We start from the raw sequence: 12,200 nt of genomic DNA on the forward strand, positions 1-12,200 counted from the left end.
GATAAACTGGCTCTCTGACATCTGTAGAAACTTCAATAGGGTTGCCTACTTTCAGAAAGCCTCCCACAAAAACATAGAAATTTAGTATGGAAAAAATCAAGTAGTTTATTCCTTCCCATATACAATCTTTACAAGGAAACAGGTTTAGAAATGGTAGATTACCTACCCTGAAAATATTTTATGCCAGAACTAGGACCAGACTTGAGTAATCTGCCTGCAAATCGCTTAAATTTAGTAGTTTAAAAAAATAATAATGCATTAATTGCTAAACATTTTATGAGACATTTTGCAAATTTCGATTAGGCAAAAAGTCCACAAGAGTATGAGTACTCCGATCTAACCTGTTCATCATGCACTTTGGCCTTTCTAAAACGACCTTTGCTGTTTCTTTTCTTTTCTTTTTTTAATATGAAACTTATTGTCAAATTGGTTTCCATGTAACACCCAGTGCTCATCCCAACAGGTGCCCTCCTCAATACCCATCACCTTTGCTGTCTCTATAACACAGTCTTGCTTGAGATATTGCTTACCGCTTTCCTAGGTTCATAATCTTTCACTTCAGATACATTTTCTTGTTTTATATTAAAATTTTTTAAATGTTTTATGTATTTTGACAGAGGGTCAGAGCGTAAGTGGAGGAAGGGGAGGGAGAGGGAGACACAGAATTGAAAGCAGGCTTCAGGCTCTGAGCTGTCAGCACAGAGCCCTGACATGGGGCTGGAACCCTCAAACCATGAGATCATGATCTGAGCTGAAGTCAGCCACTTAATTGACTGCGCCACTCAGGTGCCCCCAGATACATCCTCTTCTTGAACCAATCCCCATCTCTCCAGGCTCAAGTTGTGCAGGCAGAGAGACATAATTAGAAATGAGACTATTCAAAAGCACTTTATCTCTGGCAAGAAGTAATGTGTATATGCCAACGTCACTTTATAGTCTAGCAAACTTCAAAGAATACCAAAATAATTTGCAAAGTACCGTGTAGACGAAAGAGATGGGATATAATAATAAATAGTGTGGGTGGGGGGAGTGAATAGGGTAGGGAACTTTCACTTCTAGCCAAGACAAAATACCAGAGACCTGATTAACCTTTCCCACCAGAAACACACAAACAATAAAAGGAAATAAAACATATGAAACAAACGGTTTTGAGATCCTGGATATCAGGCAATGAAGGAAAGAGATCCTTCAAAATGAGAAACAAAAAAGGTGAGCCCTAAAATTTCCCCAGCCCACTGACTTGAGAAAGAGTCCAGGTTGTTATGCGTGAGGTCAAACCCAGGTTGCACCCAGGAAATTCCTTGAGTTGAAAAGTTGGTATTGAGAGTCTGGAGGAAGATCGCTAGAGGTCCCAGCAAAGAGTATCAGAGAAAAGAGAGGTGCACAGAAAGAGAACTCTTTAATAAGAACCGGCCAAACACTGTATTCCCTAGTCTCTTTGTTTTTCACCTGCTTTGGCCAATGAGATATAAGGAAATGCTATATGTAGAACTTAACAGATAAAGAAGACATTTTCCTACTGGCTAGAAATTTAGTGTGATAGTTCGTTAGAGCAATCTTCTTCGACAATGAAGCCAATCTACAAAACCACAAACATCTAAACCTTTGTGTCTTTAACCCATAGTGATAATCTGCAGAGACATCCACCATCCTATTTGGGGCTCGGCTCTTCGTCCACATAGGTTCCCAAGGTCACGTAAGTCAATTTCACACACATCATCTGTTCACATCTGAGAGCTCTCTTTCTTGCTACTCACCTTCCTTACCTGCACATTGGGCACACTGGAGAGAGAGTATTCTGTTGCTTCTACAACATAACGTTAAGGTATGGGAAACTCAGTGGAGAGGTAGAAGACTTTACACAACAGAGAATTTTTATTCTTGTAACATGCTGTCTCTGCAAGATCTACCTGGGAATTGAGACATAAACCTACTTGGGGATTTTCTACCCTTCCCTCAACCTTTCTGGTAAACAACCCATGCAGGGTGGCACAGCGATCTTACCTAGGGGACCCACTACTGTTGATTTCTTTTCTGTTTCTCGTTTTTCTTAGTGGACAGCAAGAATGTTTTGCTCTTACTAAAGTATTATCCAAAAATACTTTTTCTATGCCTGGAGCCATTTCTATTTCAACAAGGATCCAGGTTTTTGAAAATCAGAAGTCAAGAGGAGACAATCCATTTGACCCTGATTTCCATTGTTAAATCCTTTCCTTGATTCGCTGAACAGAGAAAAAAAATGGCTAAGATAAAAAAAGAAAGTTGGAAATTTCAGGAGAAATGAATCAGGGAAGATATGAAAAGATTATCCTCCCACACTAGATTTCATGACCCTCAAGCTTTCCCCCTGGTTTTTGGACACATGGGTGCTCTGATCTGGAGAAGGGATGATTAACAATTTTGGCAGCTTTCTCATTTTATTTTATCTTCTTAGAAAATGTTCCCTTTTGTTTTCTAATAAGTAAAAATAGTTTATAATGAGCGCTTAGCTTCCTTACAGTGAAAAGTTGCCCTTTCTGCTCTGGTGGTGCAGACTTTCAGACATACTAAAAAATGAGGCATGAAATAACCAAGTGGAACTCACTTAAAAAAGCAGGGAATGAATGCTCAACGAAAGCCCATGCAGACGGGATGAAGAAACCACAGCCTCTACAAATGCACAGAAGATGAACATGGCATGGCCGAGACATTGAGGGAACTCTGGACCCGTCATCCAGGAATGGAAACTCTGAAAAGAGCTAAGGAAAAACAGGTTGCACAAATCACTACTTTAAAAGAAAACATACGAAAGCAAAGTAACTCATTCCTTTATTCTTCTCTCTCTTCTCAATTACATTTGGTTTTTACAGAAAAAAGGAACCAAGCAAGCTTTCACTAGCAGCCACCCTCTCCCCATCCTACCATCCCACAGTCGCCCTCGCCAATAAAAAGATCATGTGATTTGCTGAGCAATTCTAAAGTCATAGCAGGGTAATATTTTGAAATGTTACTTGACATGTCTTTGTCCAAGTTTTGTTGTGTTCATTGACTGCCCTACTGTCAACGGTTGGGCCATTCTGGCAGCTTTCGTTATGCCTTGCCCTTCAGGGTAGGCAGGAATAAGCAGCCACATTCTTTGTTGGGTTATTGAAAACTTACTGAAAAGGCAATTTATTGAAAATAAAAACCTTTGTGATTTCTAACACTTGTGAATTTTGAGAGAGCAAGTCATTTTGGGTTTAAGAGGTTTAAGCAAGTGTTTGTGGATTTAATACAGCTTTTATTTAAAAACAGAACAAAACCAAAACAGAGTATGGAAGATATGGGTTGATGAAATGAGGGCTGTTTTCACACCATACAGCAAAGAGAGAGATAGAAACAGTTCCTGGACTAGAGCAATGATCTTGAAGAGGAGAGAAACTAGGGCTAGAAAAATTAAGCGTCTGGCTTGGGTATCTATTCTCTGTTTATGCCCATGTTTAGTACCTGCCAACACTGTGGTTGAAACTTTAATTAAGGATGGAAATAAGAAAGCAGAAAAAACTTATGTCTCGATGCCCAACTGGAAGTCTTGGAAGAGACGGTCTCCCAACATGAATGATGATCATAATAGATTACAAATGATGACATACGCTCTGTCATGATAAAAGCTTTTAGAACAATAATCAGAGATAGAAAAAGTATTTCAATGTAACAATGTGTAAATAGTGATAACATCTATACAAAATAATACCAGGTCAGAAGCACTTGTAGAATAGTCATGTGAGGAGCTCTGTAGATCCTCTTCCCAGTAAACTAAAGTAACATGAAAAGCTAAAAACAAAACAAAACAAACCAAAACAAAAAAAAAAAAAAAAAAAAAACAAACTTTTAAATCCCCCGAAAGTCATTCAGTAAGTGGAGAAATATTTATTCAACAAAAGCTAAATCTTGGCAGCAAGAACAGAAATAGTCAGTAAATTTGAGCCATGACTTTCTCCCTTTATCTCCCCAGGTCAGAATGATGGAAGCTCTACTCTAAGCATGTGAAGCTAAGAGAATGGGGAGCTCTCTCACTACAGCTCCAAGTGTAGTGTTAGGGCATCTCCCCAAGAGGGGCAGGCTACCAGTATTTCTCATCCCCGCCTCTCCCAGCTCCATGTTGCAGAAGCTCTATTCCAGCCAAAACTGACACAGAAGTTATGGGTCCTCTTTCTCCCCCAGTCCCTTGTCATAGGAAGTTCTCTACTAGGCATGAGAGGCTGTGAATACTGGGTCCTAATCATTCTTGACCCATTTCATGTGCATAGCAAAAATTACATGATAAGAGAAGAAAGCCAAGAAGACCAGAGGCTTTCTTTGCCTACAACTCTGTTCATAGAACATGGATGTCCCTGTAAGTGAAATGGGTTACTGTCCTCATCCCACCTCTGGAGCACTAGCATCCATGTTCTTCCCAGGGGGAAAAGGAAGGTCATACGGACAAACTCTCCATAGTTCTCCCTAAAAGACGCACTTCATATGGGACAGAGTGTGGAGAAGTTCAAGTGTAAGAGCATGATAGAAAACAGTGGAGATTTTGACAGTGGGCAATTAGTAGGGGGCTTGTGACTCTGTAACAGCAGTAAGAGAAAAGAAAACAGCTAGAAGGTTAACAGAAATAACTGAAGAAAGAAGCAGCAAAGAAGGGCTCTCCTGGGATTGAAGGAAGCCTTAAGGTTTAGCCTCAAAGTCTCTTCCTACAAACAGGAGTCAGACCATTTTTGTTCAGATAGGATTGGGTCAGACTTCAGAGTCATTTATTTATCAGCGGGTTGCCAAAAACAATAGCGCAATCAGCTAGAAATGAGCGTAGACTAACTGCTGGGTCTGATACCAATATAGGCAGACAGAGCCAGTAGCTTAAGAGGGCATTCATGGAAAGAGACAGTCAAAGTAAAACTATTGTCAAGCCAGTGGAGTAGAAGTTAGGGTACCTGTGTACATGGCCACAGTTGCACTCTCTGAGAAGCAACGTCAGAGGTGGCACATTTTGGGAAAAATAGTTTTCACTCAACTAGTTCAGTCATGTACCCCCAAAAATAAACAAGTAAGCGAACAACGACAGCCCTGGAGGTAGGGTGACAGTATCAGAGTTTCTACAATATATTACCAAAATATCTAGTTTTGAACAAAAAAAAGGTGAATTATGAGACAAGCAAATAAACAAGAAGGTGTAACCTACACTCAGGATTTAAAAGGGTAAGCAACAGAAACCGCCTTTAGTGGAGCCTTAATGTTGTGCTTAGCAGACAGTAGCTATTATAAATATGTTCAAAGAACTAAAGGAATCCAGGCTTAAAGAATTAGAGGAAGGTATGATGCTAACGTCTCATCTATTAGAGAATATTAATGAAAAATAAAAGTTATAAAATGAACCAAAAGGAAATTCTGGAGTTCGGAAGTCTAATGACCAAATTACAAAATGTGCTTGAGGGGCTCAAGAGTATACAGGAGTGGAGAGAAGAACAAATCAGTAACCATGAAGCTAGATTAGTAAGGATCATCCAATCTGAGAGCAGAAAGAAAAAAAGAATGAGGAAAAAGTAACAAGAGCCCTGGAAAAATGGAGCATCCAACTAAACACACTAACATACAGTTCATCCTCATTATTCATGGATTCTGTATTTGTGAAATTGGCTACTCGCTAAAATTTATTTGTAATCCCCCAAATTAATATCCATGGCAATATTCAGTCATTCACCAACATGTGCCGAGCAATGACAGATTTGAGGCACCCGACGTACACGTTCTCACACACAGTCTTTTTTGTTTTTAATGTTTATTTAATATTGAGAGACAGAGACAGAGCATGAGTGGGGGAGGGGCAGAGAGAGAGGGAGACTCAGAACTTGAAGCAGGCACCAGGCTCTGAGCCATCAGCACAGACCCTGAAGCAGGGCTCGAACCACCAACCGCGAGATCATGACCTGAGCGCAAGTTGGATGCTTAACCGACTTAGCCACCCAAGTGCCCCTCACACACATTCTTAAACACATTCCGAAGTCACTGAAGGCAACATGCTGCCTTATTGTTTAAGTGTTCATACCGTAAACAGTGCCCTTTTTGATGTATATTTAATGCCAAGCCTTTTGCAGTTTTGTGTTTTTGTTGTGATTTTGCCATTTTAAACTCTCTTCAAGTGTAGTTCTAGAGTTCTGTTTAGTATCCCTTAGCACAAGAAGGCCGTGATGTGCCTTATTAGAAAATATGTGTTAGATAGGCTTCACTCAGGTTTAGTTACAGTGGTGTTTACCATGCGTTCGATGTTAATGATTCCACAGTGCATTACATTCAGGAAAAAGAAGAGGAAATCTGCTATTTTGTACATGGGACTGCTCCAGAGAGTGCTAAAGTAATATGTATAGCACATAATGAAGCTACAGAAAAGGTAGAAAAGCAGCTAAATTTGAGGATTCAAGAATTGATGATCAAGAAAAAGATCTTCTTTTAATTTTTTAATGTTTATTTATTTTTGAGAGAGAGAGAGACAGAGTGAGACAGAGCGTGTGTGGGAGAGGGGCAGAGAGAGAAGGAGACACAGAATCTCAAACAGGCTCCAGGCTCTGAGCTGTCAGCACAGAGCCCAACACTGGGGCTTGAACCCATGAACTGCAAGATCATGACCTGAGCTGAAGTCAGACACTTGACACTTAACCAAATGAGCCATCCAGCCCCCCAAGAAAAAGATCTCTCTTGTATCTTTAATATTTGAGGAATATCTGTCTTGCATCTAAGAACATTTAAGGAATAAAAGATTCATAAATGTAGCTAACAACCCCTTGTATGGTTTTGTGCACCATTTAGATGTGGGATTTGGTCTATTCTCAAGATTTCATTTGAGGACTCTTTATGGCTGGCCTAGAAGTGGCCTACAGTCCTGATAATAATCATTGAGATTAGTATTTGTGTCACAGCACCCAGATGTATAATAATCTCCAGTCTTAAATGTTGTTTCACAGCTATAGTTCTAGCAAACAATACGATAAATTATCTTCCAACAAATATAGAAGAAAGTCTGAAACTTAAGTTGAAATGATTATTGACAGAAACATTATACACAACCATGACCATAAAAAATATACAGATACAGATTTATCCTGTGTTCAGATGATAATAGAGTCTTTCTCAGCTAACACTGATGAATCAAGAAAGGGCTGAAACGTGATAACAAAATGATTTTCTCTTCCTGTGTGGTTTTTAAAAAACGTTTATTTATTTATTTTGAAAGAGAGAGAGAGAGAGAGTTGGTGCCCATGAGTTGGGAGGAGGGCAAAGAGAAAGGGAGAGAGAATCCCAAGCAGGTTCCATGATGACAGCACAGAGCCCCACATGGCACTTGATCCCACAAATCATGAGATCGTGACCTGAGTCAAAATCAAGAGTTGGTCACTTAACCAACTGAGCCACCCAGGCATCGCATCTATTCCTGTGTTAAACAATACTGGGGCTAGGCATACTTCCTCTGACTCCATTAAATAATATCGAGAATAAGCAAAGTAAACTTAGGTACTTGCTCCAGGAAATACTTGCTCCTGGGAGATAGGACTATAAACAAACAAGAATAGCTTACTTACAGAGACTAACAGCTTACTCATCATACCCACTTCAAGACCCTCACTTCTCTGTGCATGCCAATCGAAAATAGTCATTTCATAAACTCTGCCCAGTCCCAACCAGTTCCCCTGCTGGTAAGACCCAACTTAAAATTCCCCCTTTCATAACCTAAAAGTATACAAATATTACCCACCTCCCAGATTTTCCCCTTCTGAAGTGCCACAAAGACTCTGTCAAAGTTGTAGTTTCCTTTATTACAGTAATAAACTTAGCTTTGTTGGATTAACAGAATTTTCTCCTGGTCTTTTGGAGAGTTGACAGTTGTCATACTGATTTTTATATCCTATGAGACAAAGATAGGCTCTTAAGCTCTATTCTCTCGGTATATGTCAGGAAGTGCCAAAAAACAATTGCCGCGTTTACCAGACAGTCAGAGAAACTTATTGAACTGAAACATAGTCTTATATTTTTACCAATAGCTATAGTGCAAAAATAAAAGCGTTATATGCTCATGCTTTTGAGACTATAAATATTTTGTTTCATTGCTTTTTAATTAATTTGGAAACTATCTAACATGGAAAAATGAAACTCAGAGAATCATATCAGCCCAGAGAGAAGAAATAAAAATTGCTAGGTTTTAGGAAGATACAGTTTAAAAAGAAAAAGAGAGACCATGTAGAAGGACTTTGAACTAAACCATGATGTGATTAGTAATCTGTTCCTAAGAGGGGCATAAAGATATCTGAAGGCATGGGAATGTATTTATTCGTTCAATAAATATGTTTTAATAGCCACTACAGGCTGAATACAATTTTTGGAATTGTATGGCAGTGTAAGGCGGTGAATAAAACAAACATGATCCCTAACTACATGGTACTTGTGTTTTAGTGGTGAAAAGGCAATCTTTAAAAGGAAATATACACACATATATAGAATTACGATTTTTGGTTAGTACTAGGAGGTAAAAGAGACTCAAAATAGACTCAAAGGGTACTGGGAAATTAAGTAAACTTTGTGGAAGGCATGGCATAAGATTAAGTTCGGATGTAGATTTTTTTTCTACTTTCACTAGAAGGATTAGGGCTAAATTTCCTAGCAGTTGGAAATGTGCAAATCTCCCAAAAACTGAGAATGGAAATTCAATTGTCTTACATAATGGGAAGTAACAGATAACAGGAATGAGACCTCTTTTATCAGTCTTGTATCCAATGATGTACTAAGTTTGGAGAGAAAGGACTGAGAGTGTGTAAAACTGCCACCACTAGAAATTCTATTCTTGTGTACCATTTTCAAACACTTAGGCAAAGTTATTGCGAAAGAAGTTGGAATTAGGACCTATTATGAAACCCTAAAGGAAACCAAGTTTACTGGCATAACAATCTAACTTACTGATTTAATTACACATTATCAGTAAATGCATTTCACATTGCTTATCTAAAATGTCCAGGGCATAACTTGTTCTGTATTAATGAATTTAGATATCTTACCTCCAAAAGAATGCACAAATAGGATAAAAAGCATTTTAGCATGAAATGACACACAAATATACACACACATTCACCCAATCACAATTTAATACTTTTAAAAACATTTAAATTTTTAAAAATTGGACCTTATATGCATGATAAATGACAGGTGCTTTATAAGATTTTCAGTAAATCCCACGATTCAATAATGCCACTTACAAAGGAGGAAATTATAGCTGAAAAATGAAATAAATTCCTAAAGGTCCACGGCTAAGTAATTGGGTAAATGAGTTTTGATGTCAGGCTTGTTTGGATACAAGAGTGCATGCTTTCTTTCCTTGGCTACTTGTTCTCACGGAGTAATGCTGAACTTAACATTTGTCAAAAATTCCTAGGTATGATCCACCAGGATATAAAAGTGGGAGAAAGTAAGACCCAACTTATGATACCTTTAGACAGACAAACAGGGTACCACAACATACAGAGTTTTCACTGCCACATCAGGAAAACTCAAAAAGTTTGAGAACACACCTGTGATTTGCAAATTGTTGATAGAAGTGTGAATTTGTGAAATTCCCAAGGAGGTAAAGTTGGCAGAATCTATTAAAATGACAAATACAGAAACCTTGGAACCAAGGATTATAAATTTGAGCTTGTCGTGTCCCTGGCCTTCTGGGAAAGGAATCCTCTTCTGATCCTCTGTCCTGCTCTTTCTTACAAGCCTGCTCAGTATTTTCACCAGCTTCTCAGTAACTGGATTGGTTCTCTTCTGAAGGCACTTGTCACCTAGAACCATATTCCTAGTAGTCTTGACCTTGAATATTTCCTAGAATCTCTGGCCACCCTGCCCAATTCACTTGATAAGACTCCTTAGAGACACTTGCCCCCAAAAAAGTGTGAACCCATAATAACCTTTTCATGATATGCAGTGGCTGTGGGTTACTGCGCCCCAGTAGCCAGATTTATAACCCTCCCTCCATCTCTGTTCCCTTTGTGCAGTGCGATGGACAGATTGGAGCATACTCTGCAACTGGGTTTGCTCAGTAAAAATACTGACTCTACTGCACCCCATCAGGCACGACACTAACTCACTGAAGTCAAGAAAGGAATGTTTTTGAAATATTTTCTATAAGGTTAAGTCCTCTGCTAGCAAACTTCTACGTATATTATCTGATTCAGTCTCCATTGCAGACCTGTAGTGTAGCTATTATTACCTTCATTTTCTGTTGAATAAACCAAGACCTAGAGACAGTACCTTTTTAAGGTCATATGTTAAAGATTGAGCTGGGATTAGAGCCGTGATCTTCACTTTCAATCCAGTGCCATTTTTTAATTAAACCGCATGGCCTCTAAACCACCTTCCTTTTAATCAGAAAGGGATAGTCAATCAAAAGTCAAGTTTCCATTTCAGCAGCTTTAATGAATATAGAAGATGTTTTCTCTATACAACTTCATGACTCCTCGGATACTATATAAATTCATTGTCCAATGGATTTTAATATCTTTTGTATATTCCTTTGTGTTGTGTTACATTGGCCTTTTGTTTTTGTTTTTTGTTTTCCACCACATCAAATCTAGGCCTAAGTCAAAACATGATTAATTTCTTCATTTATGAAATATCCTAGAGTATTTTTCTTTGCAAATCAATCATATGCTATGCCTTTTCTAGGTCTGAAACACAGGCAATCTCTGTATTTTGGCAGTAGGTGACTTATGAAGCCCTACAAATGGAACTTGCCAACTGTTTGATAGCTAAGGATTTCAGGCTTGATTTGTCAAAAAGATATTTAATCTGTATTGATAAGTATAGGCTTATATAGTCATTTTTAATTTTTATGAGTTTAGAGGATATCTCTGTACATGACTTTGCTCTTCATGCTGTTTTTGTTTGAATTTAGAATGCTCCTGGCTCTTAACACAAGTCCAGTTGGTGTGGTCTACTCCATCTAGTCTATCTACCTTGAGACACTTCAATTTGAACTGCTCCATTTCCACTTTAGATTTTCTCATTAGTGTTAAAGTTACCTTTCAGATAACTGAACTTTTTTTATTTTATTCTTCAGTCTTTCATTCAATAGAAATGTGGGCAGAGATTTCCATTCACAGTGTTAGGGGATTTAGCTTCATCTTATGTATTCTTTTTCACAATGAGATGTTTTAAATATTTTATTCCCATTTTAGATATGAGAACATGAAAGCTTAACCTACTGATGGCATTTTCATGGGATACATGTTGTTGCAAACTTCCTGGACTTTATTCCAATGTTGTATCTTCCGTATTGGATACACAGTGACATGATGTGCTATCAGAAGGCAGAGGATAAATGCCACATTACCTGAATCATCAATTTAAAAAAAAAATTAACATTTATTCATTTTTGAAAGAGACAGTGTGAGTGGTGGAGGGGCAGAGAGGGAGGCATAGAATCCGAAGCAGATGCCAGGCTTTGAGATGTCAACACAGAGCCTGACATGGGGCTCAAACTTGAGGACCACAAGATCATGACCTGAGCTGAAGTCAGATGCTTAACTGACTGAGCCACCCAGGCGCCTTCCCCCCCCCCCCCAGGTCATCGATTTTACTTTAGGTATATTATGGTATAAAAAATAAAATGTTTGAATTTTTCAAAATAAAATAAGAAACTGAAGAAATTTAAAGTTTGCTGTTCATTATGTCAATTGCTCATATATATATATATATATATATATATATATATATTTTTTTTTTTTTTTTTTTTTTTTTTTTTTTTTTTTTGCTATAGGGTGTATGTACCAGATAAGAACTTAGGTCAGCCTCATTAAATAGATATCTGAAATATCAGTGGCTTGTATGAGGTAGAGGTGTTATTTATCAGGTAATGAGAAGTCAAGAGTGAGTTAGGGAGTCCAGTGTTGGCACAGGCTGTCGGGAAGCACCTTCTGCCATGGTGCTCAGCCAGCCCACATGGGTCACAAGATGGTTCCTACTCTGTATCATCATTGAATCTATATTCCAGAAATAAAGGAGCGTGGAAAAGATGAAAGGATAACAGACAAGCCAGCCAAGTTTGTCCCATTTTAAATGTCTCATTGGAAGCACCCAACAAAATTTTCTTTCAAATTCGTGGGTCAGAACTGTTTCACATGGGAAATGTTAGCTACAAGGAAGGTTGGGAAAAGGGTTTTTAGCTGGACAATCGC

Source organism: Panthera onca, chromosome A2 (genome assembly GCF_046562875.1).
Source record: "Panthera onca isolate mPanOnc1 chromosome A2, mPanOnc1 haplotype 2, whole genome shotgun sequence".
In the NCBI taxonomy this organism is placed as follows: Eukaryota; Metazoa; Chordata; class Mammalia; order Carnivora; family Felidae; genus Panthera; species Panthera onca.